At 37.8% G+C, this 25,885-nt stretch overlaps 1 long non-coding RNA gene across 5 annotated transcripts in view; it reads right to left on the bottom strand.

The window, feature by feature from the left end:
- The window catches only part of LOC138924963 (uncharacterized), a 189,401-nt gene that overhangs the window by 45,824 nt on the left and 117,692 nt on the right, over positions 1–25,885 (bottom strand). The window lies entirely within an intron of this gene.

Below are 25,885 nucleotides of genomic sequence, written 5' to 3'. Positions count from 1 at the left end.
AGAGAGAATAATTAAGGTTAAGGACCATGGGAGAAGTGCAAATGAAGCATGCAGATGGAGCTAGGCAGCATACATTTCTAAAGCTTGACCTCTCTTGGAGCTCAGGAGAGGGGTTAGGGTAGAAGCTTAGAGTCATCTCCATAGAGATGTTGTCTTAAAATCCGGTTTTTCCTTTCACTCATGTGATCCTTCAGAAGACACTACACTTTGTGAGAGGCACAATTCACTTCACTTCTCTTTTGCTGACATCCATGAAACCAGGTCAGCATTTTCAGCCCTAAACAAGACATGAGCTATAAGAAATAAATAAAATACATTTATGAAGCCTTTAAAATATATGAAATATTCTGTAAATGTAAAATGATAATTGTAGCTCTGGTCTGGGTCATGAACAAGTAGGAAACAGTAGCCTACAGGATGCAAAGATAACTAAAAAAAGATTGAATTATCCCCAATGGAGTGTGTGTCGGGGGGGTGTGATAGAGAGAGAGCAAGTGAGAAGGAAAGAAGGAATGAGGAAATGAGAATTTATTTTTCAGTATTCAATGTGAAAACACATCAATTTTCCCTCAGTTCTGAGGGGTGGGAAAAGTTCACGTTTTGTGAAGGGTTACTTTTATATGCTGTAGCCATTGTAGTTTGGCACGTACAAGATAGTGTTCAGATGTACACAATAAACTTGTTCTTTTTGAGAAGCTGTTTCTTTGCTTTCTTCTCTCTGATAGCTCTTCAGCGTGACATGAGACTTAATACCCGGGTGAGAAATGATAAAGTACATTTTACAAACTAAAGAAACTCAAGAAAAAGACTTTTATTCCTATTACTTGCTCTCTGTTCTTTATGGCATCTTTTATTTTTTCCAATTCTTAAAGTCTCAGGGTCAACTGTCTTTCATAAACCAGAGCAAATCGTGGCTCCATCCGGTGTTATTCGGTTCTTTGACTGTGTTGTTTTCACTATAGTTACGTAAAATATGTATATCATACATTTCCTTTCACTATTTGTAAGATGTTTTTATTACCTCTAGAAATTAACTTACTTTTCATTCATTTTAATTTACTCACCATGTTAATAATTTTAACTTTAAAAGTACTTTTCTATATACAACATACGAAAAAAACTCTTGGCTATGAACCTTTCTGATAAGCTCTTTAAAAAATATTTACACTGTAGTAGGGCTGGCTAGTTGGCACTTTTAACATGATCTTCTATTTCTGATTACGTCCCTTTAATAAGTTAAACAGGCACTTTATGAATAAATGACATTTGTTTAACAATTCCTGGTGTGAATAGGATTGTTTGGCCTTTTAAGGATTTCTGGCATTGCTTTGAAAGTCGTGTAGACTGTAAACTTTTCCATGAGTATTTGATGATGAAAATGATGGCAATGATGATTGGCCTGGAAGAACCATTTTAAATGTATTTAATAAGGATCCATCTCTGACTTTGAATGACCCAGAATGAGTTTTCTGTTCTCACATGACTTAAGAATACTCTTCTAGCACCATCATCTGGACAACCCACAGTCTTTCCATAAACACAACTATTAGCAAACAACCTCTCTACTCATTTTCTTTAAAAACACAGATAATACTTTAGCTCCAAAGAGTAATTTTTTTAAGTTTAAATATCCTATCAACACTATTTATCATTCTTTCAGAATATCTGACAATTAATTTTCTCACAGAATGATATTGAAAATGAAAAGTCAAAAAATTGAGGTCAAGAATTCCTAAATAGAATGAGTAATTGCTTCAATTTTTTCCTCAGTTTTTAGTAAAGTTAAGGCCAACTCTAATCATAATGCTGCACCGCAAAACATCATCTCACGAGGGCTGAGATGGCCCTTTAGGTTTAAGTTTAATGGGTAGTTGGGAAGGAACCACAGCGGAGAAGCAACATGCCAAAGTAAAGCTCTATTTCACTGGAGGCAGGGAGCCGTAGGAGGGCAGAAGTGGGGTGGCCGGGCACTTACTCCCTAATCATTGTTCCATATCAAAGGCATGCCAACACTTCCATATGTTAATCTAAGGATAAATGCTTTTTTAAATTATACTTTTTATTTTGAGATAATTGTAGAATCACATACAGTTATAAGTGGTAACATCTTGCACAACTATAGTACAATCTCACAACTAGGATGTTGACATCGATACGGTCAAGATAGGGAACATTTACACCACCGCAAGGATCCGTCACTGTGCCCTTTTATAGCCACACCCACTGCCCTCCGACCCCTACCAGCTCCTTAACTCTGACAGTAACTAACCTGTTCTCTCTAGCTATATTCTGTCATTTCGTGAAAGCTATCTAAATGGAATTATACAATATTTAACATTTTGACATTAGCTTTTTTTCCCTCAATAATTCTCTGGAAATTTATCCAAGTTGTGTATACCAATAGTTCATTCCTTTTTATCGGTGAGTAGTATTCTGTCATATGAATGTATCACCATTTGTTCAACCATTTACCCACGCGAGGACATCTGGGCCGTTTCCAGTTTGGGACTATGATTAGTAAAACATTCATGCATAGGTTTTTTTGTGTGACCTAAATCTTTATTTCTCTCGGATAAATGCTAGAAATGAACTTGCTAGATCATATAGTAGTTGCATCTTTCATTTTTTAAGAAATGTCCAACTGTTTTCCAGAGTGGCTCTGCCATTTTACGCTCACACCATCAATGTACGAGTGAGTGGTGTCTCTGCATTCTGGCCAGAATTGAGTGCCACCACTGGTTTTTCGTGTTAGCCATTTGATAGCCGTTACTATTTCACTGTGACTTTAGTTTGCAGTTTTCTGATGGCTAATGATATGGCACATCTTTTCAGGTGCTTATTTGTCATACATATATCCTGCCTGAAAGTTTAGAGCTTTCTTTATATAGTCTAGATGCGAGTCCTTTGTCAGTTATGTGGTTTACAAATATTTTCTCTGCACCTTGTCTTTTCATACTTTTAACAGGGTCTTTCACATAGTAAAAGTTTTAAATTTGTTTTTGGAAGGTTAGCCCTGAGCTAACCCGCTGCTAATCCTCTTCTTTTTGCTGAGGAAGATTGGCCCTGAGCTAACATCCATGTCCATCTTCCTCTACCTTATGTGGGCCACCTGCGACAGCGTGGCTTGGTAAGCTGTGTGTAGGTCTGTGCCCGGGGTCCGAACAGGAAAACCCTGGGCCACCGAGCAGAGCATGGAAACTTAACCGCTATGCCAATGGGCTGGACCCTAAAAGTTTTTAATTTTGATAAGGTCCAATTTATTAATTTTTTTTTTATGGATCTTGCTTTTGGCGTCAAGTTTAAGAACTATTAGACTAGCCCAAGTTTCCAGATTTCCTATATTTTCTCCTAAAAGTTGTATAATTTCACATTTTACATTTAAGTCTGTGATTCGTTTTGAGTTAATTGTTTTATACATTTAGGTCAAGGGTTTCTGTTTTTTGCTTACAGAAGTCCAATTGCTCAAACACCATTTGTCAGAAAGACTCTCTTTCGTCCAGTGAAGAGCCATTGCACCTTTGTCAAAAAGTCAGTTTGGAGCTAATCTGAGTGGATCTATTTCTGGATTTCCTGCTCTGCTGCATTGAACTATGTATTTATCTTTCTGCCAATATCATGCTGTTTTGATTACTGTAGCTATATAAGAAGTCTTGAAATTGGGTAATTCATCCCACTTTCTTCTTATCAAAATTATTTCAACTATTCTAGTTCCTTTGGGTTTTCATATAAATTTTAAAATAATTTTGTCTATATCTACACAAACTGTTGCATAATTTCGATAGGGACTGTATGCCATTTGGGGAAAACGGACATTTTTTCTATATTGAGTCTTCCAATCGAATGACACCAAATATCTTTCCATTTATTTAGATTTTCTTTGATTTCTTTCATCAGTGCTTTGTATTTTTCAGTATAAAAGTCCTGTGCATCCCTTATTAGATACACACCAAAGTATTTCATTTTTAAGTAACTGTTATGTATTTTTAATTTTGGTGTCCATGTGTTTATTGCTAGCATATAGAAATATATTTGATTTTTGTATATTGATCTTCCATTCTGTGACTTTACTAAGCTTACTTATTAGTTCTTGGAGGGTTTTGTAGATTTCCTGAAGTTCTTTATGTAGACAATGACATCATCCACCATTCCTCCTTTCTGATCTGTAAGCCTTTATTTCCTTTTCTTACACTATTGCACTGGCTAGAACTGCCAGTGTTATGTTCAGTAAGAGTGATGAGAGCTGCATCCTTACTTTGCTCCTGATCTTAGAAGAAAAAGCATTCAATTTTACAACATTAAGTATAAAGTTACCTGGAGGATTTTTTCATTTTTCTTTTGTTCCTCTTGTTGAGGATTTGTTAATTTTGTTGATCTTTCCAAAGAACCAACTCTGTTTTATTGATTTTCTGTACTATTCTTCTGTTTTTATCTTCATTGAGTTCTGCTCTCATCTTTATCATTTCCTTTCTTCTGCTGATTTTGAATTTATTTTGCATTTTTTTCTGGATTCTTGAAATGGGAGTTCATATTTTTGAGACTTTTCCTATTTTCTAATGTGTGTATATAATGCTATAAATTTCCCTTGCGGCCGTGCTTTAGCTGTGTCCTGCAAATAGTGATATCTTGTATTTTCATGTTCATTCAATTCCATGCATTTTTAAAAATTTCCCTTAGAACCTTTTCTTTCACTATGAATTATTGAGCAGTGTGTTCTTTAGTTTCCAAGTGTTTGGAATTTTCCTTTTATCTTTCTTGAATTGATTTATAGTTTAATCCCATTGTGGTCAGAGAACACACTTTGTATGATTTCAATTATTCGAAATGTGCCAAGGTTTGTTTTATGACACAGGATATGGCTGATTTGGGTTTATATTCTGTGAGCACTTGAAAAGAACGTGCATTCTGCAGATGGAGTCTGCTATAACTGTCAGTAAGGTCTTGGTTGCTGATGTTGAGCTCCTTTATCTAGTTGCTGATGTTCTGTCTAGTTGTTCTATCAATTGTTGAGAGAAGCATGGTGAGTCTCCACCTACAACTGTGGATATGTCTATTTCTCATTTTAGTTAGATTACTTTCTGCCTCATATATTTTGCAGCTCTGTTGTTTGGTGCATACACATTTAGGATTCCTATGTCCTCTTTGTGGATTGATCCTTTTATCATTATATAACATCCCTCTTTGTCTCTGGTAGTTTTCTTTGCTTCAAAGTCTACCTTATGCGACGCTAATGTAGCCCCTCCTGCTTTTCTTTGATTAATGTTTGCATGATATCTTTTCCATCTTTTTACGAGCAACTGCCTGTATCATTTTATTTGAAGTGTGGTTTTTTGTAGATTTCATATTGTTGGGCCACGTTTTTGATCCCCTCTGCCAATCTCTGTTTTCTCTTATCTTTTTGCCCTTTCCTCCTTCTGTTCTCCCTTCACTCATTCTGCCTCAGACACACAGGCCTTGTTGTTCTTCCTCAAACTGAAAGGCAGGCTTCCCCTCAGGGCTTTTGCTTTTGCCAGTCCCTCTGGCAGGAAAGGTGTTTCTCCTTGCATGACTGCTCCCTCATTCTCCTCAGGTTTGCCCAAATGTTACCACCCCAGGTAAAAACAGAAACTTGCCACTCTATCATATTCCCCGTGCCTCTTCTCCAATTTATTTGCCTCTTCAGCAGTGAACACCATATAACATACAACATACTTTTGTTAGTTCTTTGTTTACTATCTGTATCACCCACAATAATATTCAACTCAACTCCTTAATCTCCTGTGCCTGGAGCCGGGCCTGGCTGTGAGGAAGTACTCAACAGTTATTTGTTGAATGAATGAGTTAAAGAACTGGCCCCTGGCTTGCTCCTTAGTTTCACCTGTTCTCCATTGCACTGACCTTCTTTCATGTCCCTCAATGAGACATGCTTGAGAATTCAGGCCTCAGGACCTCAATGCATGCTGCTTCCTCGACCTGGAGTCCGTCTTCCTCCCCATTCCCACCCCTGCTGCCCAGCTAACCAAACTCAATCAGTGGCCAAGATTATCTCAGAGATGCTTCCTCTGACCCCTAGAACTAGGTCAAGGGCTTGCTTAGCACTGATCACATTTTGTAATCAATATTTATTTGGAAGATTGTTTAATTAATGTGTGTCTACTCTACTGGATATTAAGATCAACTAAGATAGAGACCATGTCTGGTTTTGCTCAGCAATATATTCCTAGAACTTTGCACAATACCGGACACATGGTAAATAATAAGTATTTTCTAAGTGAATGAAATAATAAAATCAATGAATAAGTGAGTACTCATCTTTTTAATATTTTAGCTTCCAGAAATGATCAGAGAGACCAATAATTAGAGGAGGAGCATCTGTGCAACTGTTAGCGATAGAGAATTCACTTATCTACAGAAAGTAAACCAAACAGATAAGAATATGTCTGGATTTGTGAGTGTGAAGGCAGAGAAAACAGTGGGCTCTCTTTTCTTCCTGAAGTTCAAATGATGGTTGTCTGCCAAGAGTTAGGGGAAGGTAGTATGGAGATACTAGTGTTTCTTATCCACAGCATTACTGACATTTCGGGCTGAATAATTTCTTGGTGTGGGATCTGTCCTGTGCATTCTATGATGTTTAGCAGCATCCCTGGCCTCCACCCACCAGATGCCAGTAGTAGAGCCCTCCACTCCCTTTTGTGACAACGAAATTCTCTACACACAATATCAAATGCTACCTGGGGGGCAAAATTGCCCCAGGCTGAGCATCACTAAGATAGATTTTAAGATGTCGAGACGACTTTAAAAAGAAAATATTTTGAGGAATGAAAGAGCAAGCAAAAGAGCCCATAAGTGAGAGAGAAATTGAGTATGGCAATAAATGAACTGAATCAGGTCTTGTGTGACAATTAGAAACATTCGAGGGCCCTGCTGATCTATGACACAGTGAATTTGCAGTGCACCAATGCACCAGAATATGTGATTAGATTATTTTCTCCAGAAGTGCATGGCAACACAGATGAAGGAGTAAAGAATGCGGCTAATGTACTGACCCGAGCCTGGGATTTTCGCCAGCTAAATGCCAGTGAAACAGGAGGATCAAGGAATAAGGACATTAAAACTCTTGATCAGGACTTCGCTAGATGTCAGTTACAAGGAGAAGTAGAGAGAGGTATAGCCTAACATACCAGTTCCCAAACTTTGCTGCATATTAGAATCATGTGGGGAGCTTTGTTAAGTCCTGATGCTCAGGTCCCACCTCATACCAATGAAATTAGAATTTCTGGGGGCAATGCCAGGCTTTGGTAGTTTTACAGATCTCTAGATAATTCCAAACTGCAGAAAAGTTTGGAAACCCCTGGACTTCCAAACTGGTGTAGGTGCCAGTTTGGTACTTCTCTGCACCGGTGTTTACACCAGTGTTTCTCAAAGTGCAATTCCACAACTAGCAGCATCAGCATCGCCTGGAAACTTCTTAAAAATGCAAATTCTCAGGCCCCACCCCAGACGGACTGAATCAGAAACTCTGGGATGAGGCTCAGCAACTTTATTTATTTATTTTTTTCAGATTTTTAATTATTTTGTTGAGGTTATATTGGTTTGTAACAGTATGTAAATTTCAGGTCTACATTATTATATGTCAGTTTCTGTATAGACTGCATCATGTTCACCACTAATAGTCTAGTTTTTATTGGTCATCATACATATGTGCCCCTTTACCATTTTTGCCTTCCTCCCTGCCCCTCCCCTCTGGTAACCACCAATCTGTTCTCCTTCTCTATGTGTTTATTTGTTTCTTTATCTTCCACATATGAGTGAAATCATACAGTATTTGCTTTTCTCTGTCTGGCTTATTTCACTTAGTGTAATTACCTCAAGATCCACCCATGTTGTCACAAATGGTATGATTTTGTCTTTTTATTGGCTGAGTTGTATTCCATTATATATATATATATCTTCTTTATCCATTCATCCACTGATAGGCACTGGGGTTGCTTCCACATCTTGGCTATTGTGAATAATGCTGCAATGGGCATAGGGGTGCATAAATCTTTTTGAATTAGTGATTTCATATTCTTGGATAAATACTTACTAGTCGGATAGCTGAATAATATGTTTCTATTTTTAACTTTTTGAGAAATCTCCATATTATTTTCCACGTGGCTGCACCAGTTTTCAGCAACTTTATTTTAATGAGACTTCTGGGTGATTAACAAACACTCAATTTTGAGAACAATTGCTCTAAAAAAAAGAGAGAATTTCAGTGATGTATTAAATAAATTGTTCGGAAGTGGTCTACCCTCTTTTTTGTCCTTATAGTATGTAGAATGTGGAAAAGTAAATGTCCTTTGGACTCTAAGGATGGCATCCACAAAACCATGAAACATATTGTAAAGAAAAACCAGAGAGACAAAGGAGGTGTTGGTACTGTCCCCTTTGGTGCCACACTCACAGACAGGCGGGACATTCTTTTAGAATGTACACCAGATGCAGATTTTTGTTTTCCGTTCCTGCGTCAAAGATGAGTGTCTTGTCCTTCCATGTGAGAGGAAATGTAAGTAGGAAATGTTTAGCATTTTCTTTGTATTACCTCACAGAGTTCCTGCGCATTGTTCAGGCTTCTTGAAACAAATCCTGTAGGACACTCTCAGTGTGTCCAAGTGAGGATTGTACAAAATGCTGCCTCAGTTCTCAGGCTTTGGGCTGTGCCATTGTCTGAACTACCTGCTGTTTTGACTTTTTTTTCTGCTCCAAACTTGGGCTGGTGTGTGTGCGTGTTTGTGTGTGATGAAGGAGCGAAGGCTTTCTTAGAGAATCCTAGGGCCCTCTAACTTGCGTGAGGTGTGATATAGCCAAGTTGTTTTTCCTGCTTTTAATTATTTCCTTATTTGCCTGGGTGGGAATCTTTATACCTAGCTTTGGCAGTATCCTTCCTCACTTTGCTGGAAGGGAAAAATTACTCTTGCAGCCTTTTCATCTGCAATTACCCAAGGCTGCCAAGAAATGACTTTTAGTAGACTGCAGCAGGATCTTTGAACACAAATAAATACAGGGGTTTATCAAATAGCATTCAGAGCATAGACCAGTTTCCGCTCAAGAAGAAAAATAGCAATGTAGAGTGTGAGTTCAAAATTAACTTGATGAGAGAATTATTTGCTTGTACGTATCTATGGGCAGAGGGAGAAGTATATTATATAACCTGGGTTAATGAAACAAAAAAATGACAATAATGGGCTACATCTCCAAACAATAAAATCAAACAGCAAAAGAAGAGAAAAGGTATTTCCTTACATTTTTTCTTTGTCCATTGTATTTAGACTATGTCTGTCATGTTGCCTTTACAGTGTCATTATTTTACTGACTTTGATTCGACACCTAAGTACAAATCATATGCATGTAAATTCTTAACACACCGCAGAGTAGCATCTTACTACAGGATCTTTATCCAGCATCCTGAACACAATAATAACCTGGACAGATGCAAAAAGGGTCTCAGAAACAACCAAACAAGGTGTCTCAATGTATCTGTTCTAGAGCAGGGGTTCTCAGTGTTTTCAAGTGAATCTAAAGAATGATTTCAGACCTCCTAAGGATAGTGTGTTATGTCTTTAGCATTTAGCACCTAAGGAAACCCACAGTGCTTACTATGGGAAGTGGGGAGTGTCCCAAGTATTATTGTTAAGCTCATTTTACACATGAAGAAACTAAGACATAGGGAGATTAGGTGACTTAGCCAAGGCCACTCAGCTGGAAAGTGACAGAGCTGGTATTTGAACCCAGGAAATCTGCTTCTACAGTCTGTGTGCCTAACCACGTGCTATACTCTGCTTCCTTCTACTAATAAATAAGACAGACTATAAATTCATTAGCACAATTAAATCAATTGTTACCTTTAAATACACACATCTGAAAAAGAGTAACATGTATTGTAAGCTATTTTGCCTGTAGTTTCATAGACCTGATAATTCTGCTGTCCCCAACGTTGACTGGAATCCATTCCTCTAAAGCTCGGACACACCTTTCAGGAGAATTTCTTAAACCTAATGCAGCACTTAGATACTTTAGACACAGTTCTAATGAGCTTGACCACCTGGTCTTCAACTCCACAGCAGATTAGGAACAGATTATCTCATTGGTTAAAAACCTTGGGCTTTGAAATCAAAATGTCTTGGTTCAGTCCTTGGCACCACTAACTTTTTACCTGAATCCCCTCTGAAGGGGAACAAAATTTGCCACCCCAAAATGTGTCTCTTTAACATGAGGATGATTTTAGGTTCATTATTTTTCAGAAACAAAAGACTCAGAAAGTTTTTCTTGTTACCTTCCCCTTAACTGCCTAAAAATATTTAGATCAACGACCTGTAACAGGAACAGAGCTATCACCAGAGACATCTACAAAGAATATGGGCTAAGTGTGGTGGGAGGAGACTCCACAGGGCCCAGAGATCAAAGTCCTTTCTACATCCCATTGTCTTTGCATGGCATGGCAAACACTTGTTTACCAAATATTTGCTTTTCCATCTCCATGTGAATTGCCTTCCACTCCTTTGAAGTCCCAAAGCACTACCCCCAACATCCTCCTTTGTCTTTAGCTGAAGATGCTATTTAAGGTGGTGGCTTCGGCCATTTTGGAGAAGCACTCAGTTTTCCTGAGTATGTATGCATGCTATTAAACTTTGTTTGATTTTCTCCTGTTCATCAGCCTCCTGTCAATTTAATTCTTAGACTAGCTAGAAGAACCTAGAAAGGTAGAGGAAAATTTCTTCCTCCCCTTCCTCCCCTTACTCAGGCTGCTTAACTTATCTAAATCTGGTTTCTCACATATAAAAGGTCTATAGAATACTTATCCCATGTATTATGAAGATTAAATGAGATAATGCATGCAAAGCACATTGGTACATGGGACATGGTGAGCCCCCCAGTGATGGCAGCTGGTAATGGTCCTGTAGGTGGTAGCAACATTAGTAGTAATAGTGGCGACTGTGAAAATGTTAAAGATGATCACTAATAGCCTGGCAGTCTGACAGTAAAATGTCAAGATCAATGATCATTTTTTTTGAGCTTGGGAATAGTCCTTAGAGGCTCACATGGCTTTGGAAATATTTGTAAAGGTTTTTTAATGGTACCATTTTACAAACTGGTAAACAGGAGTTTTTGAGAGATTCTTGGATCAGTTTTTGATAAATCATGTGGAAAATAGAAAAGAAGTTTCTTTCACTGCTCTCAAACACAGGGAAGAAGCACATTTTTCTTACATCCCATAATTGCCAGAGTGACGGTTTCATCTACTGTCTGCAGTTTCTTCACATTATCCCCTCAGGTGGTATGTCAGACAATTTCTTTTGCAGTCTCCCAACATGAATTTTTGGAATGCCAATCAAGGCCACATATAAAAGACAGAGGATCATATCAGATCAGTCTGTAGGCTGAAAACGAAGTAACTAGTAACGTTTATTACCAATCAAAAATGTATTTGCACAGAAGATATAGTGGCAGAAATTATTCAAATATAAATCTCAGTTAAGAATGGAATCACTGCGGATCAGACACATCCATCACTTCTTCAATAGTATAATTCCTTTAAAAATTCCTTCGTCTTCATGATTATGTAGAAGACTGGCTTTTTAGAAAGCAATCTTTATTAATGAGCCATAAATATAGACTCCTTACTGCCTGCTGCGGCAATTGGTAGGAGAGTCTGGTGAAGAAAGATTCAAATTCATGAATAAGCTCTTTAATACCCTCATTATAGATGTTTTGTGATTAAGCCTTGATTATTCCACCATTTATGAGAGGTGCATTGGCACACGTATAAACTGCCTCTGTACCACGCTTCTTTTTCCAATCATTGATGTGATTGTTAAAAGAGAAAGTTGTAGAAGCAAGCTTAACATGGAGAGGCAAACAATCTCATATATTAATATAACGTAATTTCATTTTGAAAATTGTTTAATAGGAGAGTATAGAGCAAAATTTTTCAGTCAAAGAGTAGGTGCTTATCAAAATGAAAAAGATTATTGTCAATTCTGAAAAGTGATTGTCTTCATTTGGGTTCTATGATTTTGCTGCCAGAGAGAAAATGATGAACCCTTTCCTCCTTGGGGCAAGTGGAAAAGTGCATTCCTCAGGTTTGGAAGAAGAAAATTCTCTTTAATATCCGATTCTTTCTTTGTACCGTGGAAGATAAAGTGTAATCCTTATGCACAAACTTGAGAATACTTCTCTTCTCATTCCTTGATGCACATATTCCCATAAACTTCATGGCAGGTCTAACTTTTTATTAGGCAAGTAAGTGGCCCCTAAATGCATAATGTCAAGAATGTCAGTGAAGCAGTAGGAGTCTATTGAAAAGACTGTTGGGCTGGGTCAGATGACTTGGGTTCTAGCCATACCCACCATTTACTTGCTGTTTGGTGTAGGCAGTCTCAGAAGTATGAAGAATATCTCAACGGTATGAACATTATTATGGTTAGTATAGATAGTATGGATGGAAGAGATCATGAGCTCATGTCTAAAAAGGCTTCATGAAGAAAAAAGAATGCGAACTGAATCTGTAGGATAGGTGCAATTTAAAGTCACAAGTGTGGGAATTATATTTAGTGAGAATATTTTGGAATGAAAGACCCGTGATAAGGGAAAGGCTTAGAGAAAGAGATAAATGATGAGCAAATAATTGTAGTACTTTAGATAGTCTATTCTCCATCTCAGTTGTTTGTCCCCATACCCATTAGCTGCTGAGTAAAACCCATTATTCAAGGTGATTTTTACTGGCAACCTTGAACAAAATAAATATCAGTCTTTGACTCCAGGCTGCAGTTCCCAAAGATGGCTTACTGAAGGCCATCAAGAAGGCATTCTTAAAGACTGGGTTCAAAAGACTCCTTCTAGGAAGGCCAATAGTTCTTATCTGCTTAGCTTTGGTTCTATCTTTTCAGAAGGGCATAAAAAATAATGAAGTCTTAGGGGCCGGCCCAGTGGCGCAGCGGTTAAGTTCACACGTTCTGCTTCAGCTGCCCGGGATTCACCGGTTCAGATCCTGGGTGCAGACATGGCAGCACTTGGCAAAGCCATGCTGTGGTAGGCAACCCACATATAAAATAAAGGAAGATGGGCAAGGATGTTAACTCAGGGCCAGTCTTCCTCAGCAAAAAGAGGAGGATTGGCAGCAGATGTTAGCTCAGGGCTAATCTTCCTAAAAAAAAAAAAAAAAATTTAAAGAAAAAATAAAATAAAATAATGAAGTCTTAGAAGATCCCATCCACATCACTCTCAATCTCACAGGGACCACTCAGGATCAAATTTCTTCAGAAATATCTAGGTTTAGGAATAGGTTGGAATGTGCTATGTAGAGTAAGGCAAAACAAATGATTTAAGATTAAGGCTACAGATAGTTGGAGGTCCTTGAAGGCCTAGTATTTTATAGCATTCACTGTATGGTGAAACCTTACAGTAGGGAGTCGGAAAATGATGGCTCCCAGCAAATGTAGTTAGCTCGTCCATCTGTCTGTGTGTGTATGTGCCTATGTGTAGGTTCATTTGTGCTTGAATACATTGAGGTATTTTCCACTTAACCGTAGTAATAGCCATTTTTTATTTTTTTACTCTATTTCCTGCTGCTTCATATATTTACATGACTGGGTTAGCCCTGAAGTCACTCGACATTAGGAAGCTTGGATTAAAGAGTCTGTGAAACCCAGATGGTTTCACCAGCTAATTTGCAAAAATTTAAGGATGAAATGATACCAATGTACACAAATTCTTCCATAAAATACAAAAAGAAAGAATATCACCTAAATCATTTTATGAAGTTGCCATAACCTCATAAGGGATAATACAAAAAAGAAAAACTAGAGGCCGAGCTCAACTATTGGCCTGAATATAGATGCAAAAATGCCAATCAAAATATTAGCAAATTGAATTCAGTAATGGGTAAGTATATAATGTCATGGTCAAGTTGGATTTATTCCAGAAAAGCAAAGGTGTTTAAATATTCAAAAATCTATCAATGGAATATGTCACATAAATAAATTAAAAGAAAAATACATGATCATCTCAATGTGTACAAAAAAAGGCATTTGATAAAATTCAACATCACTTCATTATAAAATCTCTTAGCAAATTAGGAACAGAAGGGATCTTCCTTAATCTGATAAATGTTATCTACAAAAAACCTACAGCAAACATCATAATTAATGGTGACACATTGACAGTTTCCTTTGCAATCAGGAAGAAAGCAATGACTCTGCTATCACCACTTCTATTCAGCATTGTACTGGAGGCCCTAGCTAGTGAAATAGATGAGACAAATAAATAAGAAATATAAAAATTGAAGAAAGAAAGAAAGCTCTCTTTACAGAAAATGATAAGACCAGGTAGTAGAAAATCTAATATAATCTACAGATAAATTGTTAGAATTAAGAAATTTTTAAGATGACTGAAAATAAGGTCAATATAAAAAATAAATTGTATTCTTATATACCAACACTGAACAGTTAGAAATGATATTTAAAATAAATCTATCATTTAAAATAGCACCAACACTATACTATTAAACAGTTAGAAGTATATCTAAGATGTTTGTGAGGAAAATAGTAATAGCAGGCCTGTAAACAATCCCCTTTCTTTTCCAGGGATGCCTGGAAAAAAGGAATGACCATGGTTAAAACCCTGGTACGTGTGCGAGTAACCCCACCTCCCGGTAAAGGTGCTACTGGTATTTATAGCAGAAAGATAAATGAGAGTCCTTTTCTAATAAAATGTTTTTTGCATGATTTACCTCTCGTAAAGAAACCTGGAACGAATGGCTTTTTAAGGACGTGACAGGCTGGAGAATGTTCCATAAGTTGTGAATCTGTTGAGTGTACAATGGGGATGATCTTTAACCAAAATGGTTCCCTTTGTGAACAATATTCCACATGCCTTGCTTAAACATCCCATGTTAAATCACTTATGGAAAGAATTTGACATTATCTAATAACGTTAAACATCCTTATACCCTACGACACAGGAGTTCCACTCCTGACCATAAACCCAACAGAACAGTGTACATATATGCCTCAGAGCATTTCTACAAGAATGTTTACAGCAGCATTATTTGTAATAACCCCAAACTGAAAAGAACCCAAATGCCAGTTAGCAGTAATTTATGATGGAATATCACACACAAATGAAAGTGAATGCATTACTGTTAACATACAATAGCATCGATAGAACTCACCAAAATGATGAGTGAAGAAACACAAACACAAAAGAACATATACTCTATGATTTAATATATAGAAAGTTCATAAATAGCTAAAACTGAAATGTTTAGGGGTGAATATTTGGGTGGTAATTTACAAAGAAAACATAGGAACCAAGTCAGGAGAATAAGATAGAAAGTGTCCTTACGAGAAGGAGCACCGAGAGTGGAGAGCAAGGTTCTAGGCTGTTGGCAATATTCTATTTCTTGACCTGGGTGGTGGCTGGGTAAGTGTCCACTATTTAGTAATTCATTAATCTGTACATTCAGGTTTTATGCAATTTCTATATAATATTATGTTACTCAATGCTGTTAAAAAGAGAAAAAAACGCATGTGAGGGACCTGGACAATACACCAGCAATCATTTTCTCCATCTAGAAAAACATTGGATTTAGTGAAATCCTTTCTAATACTAAGCAGAAAGTCTCCATCTTGGAGTGATTGACATGTGGGCTGAATAATTGGCTAAGTCTTTGTTGCAGGAGGCTGTCCTGTGCATTGCAGGATGCTCAGCAGCATCTCTAACCTCTACCCACGAGATGCCAGTAACATACCCTCTTCCAATTGTGACAATCAAGTGACAACCTCTGACTTAAATGAATTGCCATTTGAAGGTGGTGCTTTTTGTGCTCTGCTGACATGTTTTTCAGAGTGGCCTTCTTTAAGTATCATTTTTTGGGAGTTTTCTATTGCCTTACTTTCAGTGTTCTGTTCTGGTTTTCTCTGCTAGTTTATTTTAAAATCCCCTGGGATGAATTTCTCTTTAATTTGTTCTCCGGGTATATGGACCCATGTGGACAGAGGAACAGTCAATTTTTTCTTAAAATTATTGTAAATTTTATGTTGCAAGTTTTGGTAACATTGCTCAAGAGGAGCTGTTTTAAAACGGCGTGCAATCGCAGTGTGAACTAGCTGATTTTAGAGAGACTCGAATCTAGTCTTTATGAAACAGACAGATTGTCAAGAAACCCCAGGAATTTATCCACCACTAACTATGAGAAGGAATCCAGAAACAAGCGAATCTTCTCCCTACCCACAGCAGCCTGTTCCCTCCGCCAGCACCACTTCCCCTGAGCCTTACCTCCGTACCTTCTCTTACTTCCACTCTAACAAAGACAGATTTGGGCAGTCATAATTCACTCAGTCATTTCAGTTACAGTTTGCAGAGAGCCACATCAAGAACTGAAAGTAAAGGGCGAAAACCACACTCAGCTGTGGCGTTTCTATTGCCTTATTTTAAGTCATTACCAGTAACTGGAATGTGTATACTTGACTGAACTTTTGAAAGCAAGCTCATTTACAGCACATTCAGGATAGATTTTTGGGAAAATGAGTAACCAATTTTGCTAACTTTGTGCATTTTAATTGTTTGGCAATTTCCAAACACATCTGTGGGATAAACAATGATAATCCAGCCCCTGCCAAGAAAAGATACAAACAGAATTTCAATTTGATTGAACATCCTTCTTGTTTTTTGAGATGAAATGGAGATCAAGCCTCCAATCCTTAGAGGATGGATTCTCTTCTAATTTTACACCCTCTGCCAGTCACCTTTCTATACTGCATTCTTTCCTCCACCCCTCCTTCCACAAGTGCAGTTAGCTGGGATCAGTACAACGCTGCTGGACAGACTGTCCGGAGTAGGTGATTCCAATAGCTGGGGCTCTCGTAATCATATTTCTTAATGGCCTATTGACCTCCATTTCACTTTCAGGTCAATCTGCTCACAGCTCTAGCTATAATCTTTGGAATACTTAGTCATCCTGGTTACCTCCTACTAGTCGCTAAATCCCTGTTCTAGAATGACATGGCACTCTCTAGGCATTCAAACCCTGAATAACTTCTGGCCTTCCTTCCCTTCTGCACATGGATCAGGACAGTCCTAATATTTTATGACCCCCTGAAGGGGAGAGATGGTGTCTTCTCAATCTTGGTGTCCTGACCTTAGAAACTTAAACATGCTCAAAGAGTTACCAAAACTTTTTTTAATTTCTTCAAAATATTGTCATATTAAAAACTTAGTTAATCTCAAGATGCTCTTAAATCCATGAATGATTTGCCAAAAGAATATTTTTGGCCATAATGTGTCCTTCTCTCCTCTCTGTGTGTTCAATTCTTTCAGTATATACCATTTTCTTTCTTTCTCTCCCTTTTTTCCCTCTTCTCTTCTTTTCCCCTCCTCCTTTCCCTCTTTTACTTCTTCCTCATCTCACCCCCTTCTCTCTCTCTCATTCTTTCTCTCTGTCTTATCTTTCTTTTTTGTCCTGGAATATTTTCTTAATTGATTTCAACTGCTGATAACATCAACATCAAGACCTGAATAATTCAGTGCAACATTTTCCAAAATGTGTTTTACAGATTGTTAATAGTTGTTAAGTGAAAAAAAGGGAAGATAGGTGGGGGTCCGTGGGAAAATAAATTTAAGCAATGCAGAGTTAAGCAAATATAAATAGATTTATATAGAGACGCGATTTATAAGCCTGAAGCCATTACTAGGTTAATGTACATCATAAATCTTCAAGAAAGGGACACAGCCTGCAGAATTTCTCAAGTCTATGTGACAACAGATTCCAACAGCAGGATTCAAGGTTTACTCTGTGAGAAAGAGTAAACACAGATTCAAATGAAAGGTTTCATTTCTGGGTGATTGAGAACGGGGTTTGAATTTTGCCTCTTTCATGAAATAACTATATGATTTTGGGCAAGTCACTGAACTATTATGGAAATAATCACACTTATTTCATAGGATTATTACAATAGATAAGTGGCTGAATTACTGAATAAATAATTTTTTAATTTTTATTTATTCATTTTTAAATGGTTAATTTTATTAACTGTGCAAATACCTGAAACAAAGAAGTGTGTGCCTGTGAAACAAGGGCTCAGAAAAACCTGGGTTACTAAATCTTTTTTGACACATCAATTTTTGCAATGATTGAGCTCGTAGGAAGCTGCCCTGTTATGGCTAGCTTAGGGCAATATTTCTGGACTAGTTATGGTTGTTGAGAGCCAAAAATAACAGAGAACTCACCCTTTAAGCTAGCAGCCATGGTTTCCTGACAATCCCCCAAACCAGACACATTTCTGTTGACTAGTCTTGACCCAGAGCCATTAGTAAGGATAACTAAAATAGGTTTATTTGCTTAGATGTAAGTCAAGATTTTTCATAAGATAAATTTTTAAAGATATTTTTAACACAGCCAATCTGTAAGAAACAGTTTTGCCATCCCTTTGAATACGGAAGAGAGAAACCTTTCTTGTGCCTGTGGCCAGTTCTCTGTAAACCTGGGGCACAGACTTCCAGAGCTTGGTTTGTAGGGTTTTTCATTCATTTATTAACTGTAGTTTGTTCTTCAGTACTTCAGACTTACTACTTCTCTAACCACATTAGATCTTAAGATATTGGTGAGAGAGAGAGGTAGAAACCTTAAATCATTTTCTCTCCTGGGGGGAGTAAAATTGAGACTTCTTGTTGAAGAAAGAATTGGATTCAGAGATTGTCTATTAATAAATAGAAGCATTTGCCTTTCTTTTCAAAGCTTTACATCAGAATTTTTGTCTGCACATTAGACAAGTCCCATGTGTATGACAACACCTTGATTGTATGATGGTATGTGTTAGTCTATTCCAGCTGCTTAAACAAAATGCCATGGACTAGGTGGCTTATAAACAATTGAAATTTATTTCTCATAGTTCTGGAGGCTGTAAGTCCAAGATCAGGGTGCCAACATGGTCGGGTTCTGGTAAAGGCCCACTTCTGCGGACTCCTGAATATCTGCTCCTAGAGAGAATTATTAGCCAGCCCTAGTGGTCCAGTGGTTAAGATTTGGTGCTCTCACCACTCCAGCCCGGGTTTGTTTCCTGGTAAGGGAACCACGCCACCCATCTGTGGGTTGTCATACCGTAGCAGCTGCTTGTTGTGATGCTGAAAGCTATGCCACCAGTATTTCAAATGTCAGCAGGGTCACCCATGATGGACAGGTTTCAGTGGAGATTCTAGACTAGAGATTAGGAAGGACTTGGCCATTCATTTCCAAAAAATTGGCTATGAAAACTATGAAGAGCGGCAGAGCGTTGTCGATAGAGCGCTAGAAGACGAGGGGATGGCGCAAAGAAGACCAGGCACGCTTCCACTCTGCTCTACACGGCGACTCACTAGGACTTGGAATCTACTTGACAGCACTAACAACAAAAAAAGGATTATAACCAGATAGTAATGTGGTAAAATGCTTGCTGCTTATAAAATGTCTTCTTTCCTACACAGGGGTTGGCATAATTTAATTTAATTTTTTCAGCCTTCCATGAGAAATAACAGGAAAATTTGCATTATGCAGCAAAGATTAAAGGCACCGGAGGATTGATGATGTCTGTAAACATAAAATGAACCAATATTGCTCTCTGCTGCCTCCATCAAACAGAACCTGGAAATTAACAAGGCAAATGATTCATCAAGAAATAAACCACAGATCTTGGTGTGAAACCAAGGGAGAGCAGCACAACTGTTTCCTCTCTTCTAACCCTCTGTACCTGTGACCCTGGCTTCCTGCCTAGTCCATCCCTTTCCTGGATCCTCTCCCCTAATTCAAATTCCCCCATTATTTATCTTCTCTGAAGAAGGACTAAAATCTTCACAGATAAAAATGGGCAAGTAGCAGTAGTTGTTTTCTCGTCTCTCTCTATTACCTGTTTCTTCACAAGATACAACTAGACATTTGAAGTTTATTTACCAACCTCCTCCCCGCTATGTACACCCCTCTCATAGATAGAAACCATGTTTGATGTTTGTCTTTAAAATAAGAATCAGTATAGTTATCATTTTCTAGAATAATAGTAATAATAATAACTGCTCTTTATTAAGGATCTACCCTACATAGGTGCTATGTAATTTTCATAAAATGGTAGACATGTTAACTAAATTGACCAAGGTCATGTAGCAAGCAACAGCAGTTTCGGGTTTGAATCAAACTCTGCCTGTCCCTAAAGGGCCACAGTCTTTTCCTTCTGACACACTACCTCCTGTGATCCTAGTTACCAGTTACGGAAGACCAACTATGAGCCACCACCATAAAGACACTTTGTGTTCATCCTCCATTGTTACAGCAACTCTGTGTAGTAAATACATGGCTCCCACTCAGGTGAGGTTCTTGGAAGAATTATCCACAGCTTTCCTTCCCCTTTAGATGTCAGAGCACATAAAAGGGATGGAGTGATATTGAACATGAGAGGAATTATAAAATAAATTATAAAATGGAAACGTCATTGAAAAATCTTAAGTTGAAAAGAAAAGTAGCATTCAAAATTGTGTTTGGGAAAACAGAAAAATGCTGAATACAAATAAATGTCATCTTCCTTACACATTTAAAAATTTTCCAATGTATTTTTTAAATTCTTTCCCTACACCCCTTGTCTCTCTGTCTCTGTTTCTTTCTCTTTCTCTCTCTCTGTCTGCTTTTTGATCTTTTTCAAAAAGTAAATAATACATTTTTTTAATATCCATATGAGGTGATGATTGTTAACTAAACTTATTGTGGTAATCACTTTACAATATATGTAAGTCAACCCTTTATGCTGTACACCTTAAATTTACACACTGCTGTGTGTAAATAATATCTCAATAAACCTAGAAGAAAAAAAAAAGAATACCTGTAAGAAAGATGTTTCTAAGAACTAAAAAAACCCCCAAAGTAAATGAAGATACTATCCGTGCCTGCTAAGGATTCTGTGTGTAGTCAGGGAGACAAACACACATATGTGCCAAGACAGTAAAATGCAAACTGCCCATGAGCTGGAGGATTGCCTCTTGGAAAACACTGGCGATGTGAAGAGGCAGCAAAAAGGAGTGGATAGAACTGTGGGGCAGAGGGAGCCCAGCCCCTTTGTCTTATGGCCCTTGTGACTCTTCCAGAGCTGGTCTCGGAAGTCCCCTAGGAAACAGTACCTGAAGGTGAGAACTGAGCGCTGAGCTGAGCTTTGATCTACTCCAGGTTCTAACACTTGAGGCTTTGTTGAGGGAATTCAGACTGACAGGCTGATTGACCAGCTCCCCCAAGGTTTTCCTATGCCTCAGGGCCAAGAAAGTGAGAAAAGAGGTCATGTCATTTTGGATTTTCTGTCTTTCTGCCATCAACCATGTGATCTTTCATCATCTAAAACTACTCCCGTGGGGCCAGCTGGGTGGCTCAGCAGTTAAGTTCACAAGTTCCGCTTCAGCGCCTGGGGTTCGCCAGTTCTGATCCCAGGTGTGGACATGGCACCGCTTGGCAAGTCATGTTGTGGCAGGCATCCCACATATAAAGTAGAGGAAGATGGCTACGGATGTTAGCTCAGGGCCAGTCTTCCTCAGCAAAAAGAGGAGGATTGGCGGCAGATGTTAGCTCAGGGCTAATCTTCCTCAAAAAAAAATAAAAAAAGAAAAGAAAAACACTACTCCCTTGCTCTGGATGGACCAATGTCACCTATGCACCTGAGCAGTGAATGCTACTGGGGAACATTCTAGAGTTGGGTTTAGTGGCTTCCCTATAATTCATGACTGCACACTTGTGCTGACTGCTACTTGGCCTTCCTCTCAAACTCTCCCAGTAACTTTGCTTTTCCAGTCTCCTAGGAGGTTATTGTATGAGCTTGAACATCAGGATGATCTACTTTATCTGTTTATTTATTCATTCATTCATTCATTCACTTAGTTAATTATCACCCCAAATCAGACTTTGGGTAAAAAAAAGAAAATCATATTATATTCATTCAGGTCTTTGCAGATTTGCAGAAAGTAGTACTCAAGCCAAATCTCTAATGATAATTAATCTTGCTGCATATATTAAAATGCTTGGTTTTGTGAAATTAAAAAAGACATAGAGGGTGAAAGAAGTGGTAAATTTCACGTAGCTTATTTCAAAGTTACACTTGTTTATTTAAATTATTTTATATAATATGTGATTTTAAATATGTGCGTTTAACCAAATTAAACAGTGTAAGTAGACAAGTTGGCCAAAAAACATTTTTGAGGGTAGTGGTTGTTCTTACTGGGAAAATGGAAATATCATCTTTTACTGAGTATTGAGTTCTATGTAATGTTGCTTTATATTCAGGGATAAACTAGAGGTTTTAAAATTAATACGTTCAAAATAGAGCTCTGGCTTTATTTTCCTGTCATGTTTCTCTCAAGTCTTCCTAATTGGTCCCTCGGTGCCTGCCATTGCTGTCCTAGAGTCTTTCCAGTGCAATCCTTTTTTGATGTACTTCAGCACCTATCACTCCTGGGGGCTCAAATCCTTCAGTGGCCTCCCATCTCACTTTGCATAAAAGCCTGGTCTTTCTATTACCCTTAAAGCTCTACAAAATGGGGTTTCTTCTACCACTCTCATCTCGTTGTTTACAACTCTCCCCTCATTGCTCAAATATGTCAGGCACACACTTGGCTCAGGGCCTTCGCTCACGCTGTTCTCTTTGTCTGGAAGACTTTTTCATGTCCATAGTTAGCTCATTAGATGTGCATAGTTAATTCATTAAATTGCTTCTTTGTCTTCCTTCTTTCCAGTCGTTGTTGAAATGTCATCTTAGCAGGCAATACCTTCCTGGATATTTTTAAATAATAATAACAACAGCCTCTATCCTGGTACTCCCTCTCCATTTTATCTGGCTACAATTTACTCCATTGCATTTATCCTCATCTGACATTTTATATAATTATGTGTATATTTGATTATTGACCTCATTTGCTATGTTCACTGCTATTTCCCATAGCCTAGATCAGTGACTATAATGTAATAGGCATTCAACAAATATTTGTTGAATGAATTGATCTTAATTAACATCACCACCATACCACTGGTTGACCAAGTAGAAACTTAGGCAGCAGTCTTGAAACCTCCCTTTCCTTCAACTCCAAGGCCAAACCATCACCAAGTTGGGTAGGTGCCACTTGCAAAAATATCTCAAAGCCTTCTACATCTCTCCGACTCCAACGCCATCTGAATCCAAACCACTGCCATCTCTTGCCTGGACTATAACAGTATCCTATTTTGTCTCCTTTCTTCTACTTTTGTCTTTCCTAAAGCCCATTCTCCACATAGCAGCCAGTGAAATCTTCAAAAAAAAAAAAATGTGGATCAGACCACATCACTCCCTTATTTAAAATTCTTTAGTAGCTTTTCATTGCTCTCCAGAATAAAGCCCAAACTCCTTATCAAGTCCTCGCAGATACTGCACCATACATCCTGCCTACCTCTCTATCTCACTTTAACTTCTTTCCTACCTACTCCAGCTATTTTGGCCTTGTTCTGTTCTGAGGACACACCATGACTTTTCTCATCTTTCTAGGCCATTGACCTTCCTATTGCCTACACCCGGAATGCTTTTCTTCCAGCTCTCTAGATGACTGAAACATTTTTATCCTTCAGGACTCAGTTCAAGTATCACCTCCTCCAAGGGATCATCTCTTTCCACCCTATTCAAAGTGTGTATGAGATTTCATCATGCAGTGTCTTTCCTTCAGAGCCCTCATCACAATAGATAATTATCTTGCTTAATCGATTACCTGTTTATTTTCTGTCTTTACTGCTACAATAGCAGCTGGCAAACAATTTTGTAAAAAACTAGATGGCAAATATTTTAGGCTTTGCAGGCCACACAATTAGAACTACTCAGCTCTGCCATTGCTTCCAAAAAGCAACCACAGACAATATGTAAATAAATGGGCATGGCTGTGTTCCAATAAAACTTTAATTATGGACACTGAAATTTGAATTTTATATAATTTTCACACAACAAAAATATCATTCTTCTTTTGATTTTTTCAAGCATTTAAATATAATAAAAGCAGGGGCCGGCCCCATGACGTAGTGGTTAAGTTTGGCACATTCCACTTCAGTGACCTGGGTTTGTGGGTTTGGATCCCAGGTGCAGACCTACACCACTCCTCACCCACACTGTGGTGGTGACCCACATATAAAAGTAGAGGAATATTGACACATATGTTAGCTCAAGGCTAATCTTCCTTAAGCAAAAAATGAGGAAGATTGGCAACAGATGTTAGCTCAGGGCTAATCTTCCTCAGCAAAAAAAAGGGAAAGAATAGAAAAGAAAAAAAACATTCTTACTTCATAGGCAGGACAAAAACAGCTGGCAAGGCAAACTTGGCCTGTGAGGTGTAGTTTTCTGCCCCCTGACCTAAGATGTTAAGTATCAGGAAAGCAGGGCCCTCGTTTGTTATGTCTTTAGACCTAGAACAATGCCTGACACATATTAGCTGCTCAGAAAAATTTTTAATAAAAGAATGACTCCATGAGTTTCTCCAGCCTTCCACATTATGAGGAAGTAAATCATCTACTGGGAACAGATGCTCAAAGTGTTAAAACAAAGCTTCTCTCACAAGTCAAAAGTTTTCGCTTATTTAAAGCTAGAAATACACCTCCAGTTTGGCCTTACATTAAATCATCCTCCAATAAACCTTAAACATGATGTTTTTTTGCCAGATATAAAATAGAAGACTGAACTTGTACAAAATGAGAGACCAGAGGTTAAGCAAAATTAATACACTGGATAAAATCAAGATTCAAATAGATTTTGCTGATTCTGTTGAATGCAGATGGCTTAAATTAAGCAGAAGAAAGGCTGGAAAGAAATATATTTAAGGTACAATCTCTCTAAGGAACCATGGAGAGAGAACAAGTATTACCAAGGATGTCGAAAAAATATATATGCCTCTTAACCCATCCACCTAGAATACTGACTGTTCTTATTCTGACACATCTCTTGGGGAGAATATCTTCCTTTGGGAAAGTAAAATTTTTGAGAAATAACATTGTTATTTTAGCTATCTAGGGCACAGAAGAGTAATGGACTATCATGAAGAGTTATGTCTTATGTTGGGTTTTGAAGTCAGAAAGTGAAGGCAAGAGAATATGGTAGAAAAATCCTGGGTAAGGAGGCTCATTTCTTACATATATCATAGTGCTACCTAAAGATTCAAAAGAGAAAGCACTGACAACTTTGCTTTTGTTCTGCTATGAAATTGCATTTCACTGTCAGGAATATTATATCTCCTTCAAGTTAATAAAAAGCACAATATCGTTGATTTTTAGAGCTTCAAAGTAATTAGAAATAATTTAATCCATCTGCATAATATTACATTCTAAGGCCTAGAAAGGCTAATGAACTTGCTCAAGCTCCCACAGCCATAGCTGCAGGTGAAATCCTCATGCCCTGATTCCTCCTTTGGAAAGAATACTTTCTAATGTACACACAAAAACCTTCAGCATTTATGCCGTTATCAATTAAGGTTATATTGAATTGCTTTGGATTTCTTAAATAGACATAATACTTGGATTCAATTTGGAGTTGGTATGTATTAAGAGATCAAAAGTCAGCCACAGGAGCCATTCTATGAAGTTTTAACAAGAAGAATTTAGACTGGGTACATAACCTTTCAAATTACTAAATATAATAAAATCTGGATAAATGTTGTATTTTATGTATTGAGAGAATAAGATTATGACCATTAACAATTTTTTTAAAAAAATTGACAAAGACTCTCATTATAATATTGTCCTTTCCACTATCTCTTCAAATGTGTCCAATGTCTGTCTTCCCCATTAGATGGTAAGGTCCATGAAAGGAAGGACCGTGTGGCTGTAGCCACAGAGCCTAGCACAGTGCCTGGTAGAGTAGGGACTCAG

This window comes from Equus caballus, chromosome 7 (assembly GCF_041296265.1).
Source record: "Equus caballus isolate H_3958 breed thoroughbred chromosome 7, TB-T2T, whole genome shotgun sequence".
Lineage (NCBI taxonomy): Eukaryota > Metazoa > Chordata > Mammalia > Perissodactyla > Equidae > Equus > Equus caballus.
The sequence above is the reverse complement of the archived record's forward strand: the minus strand, read 5'-3'. Positions and strand labels throughout refer to the sequence as shown.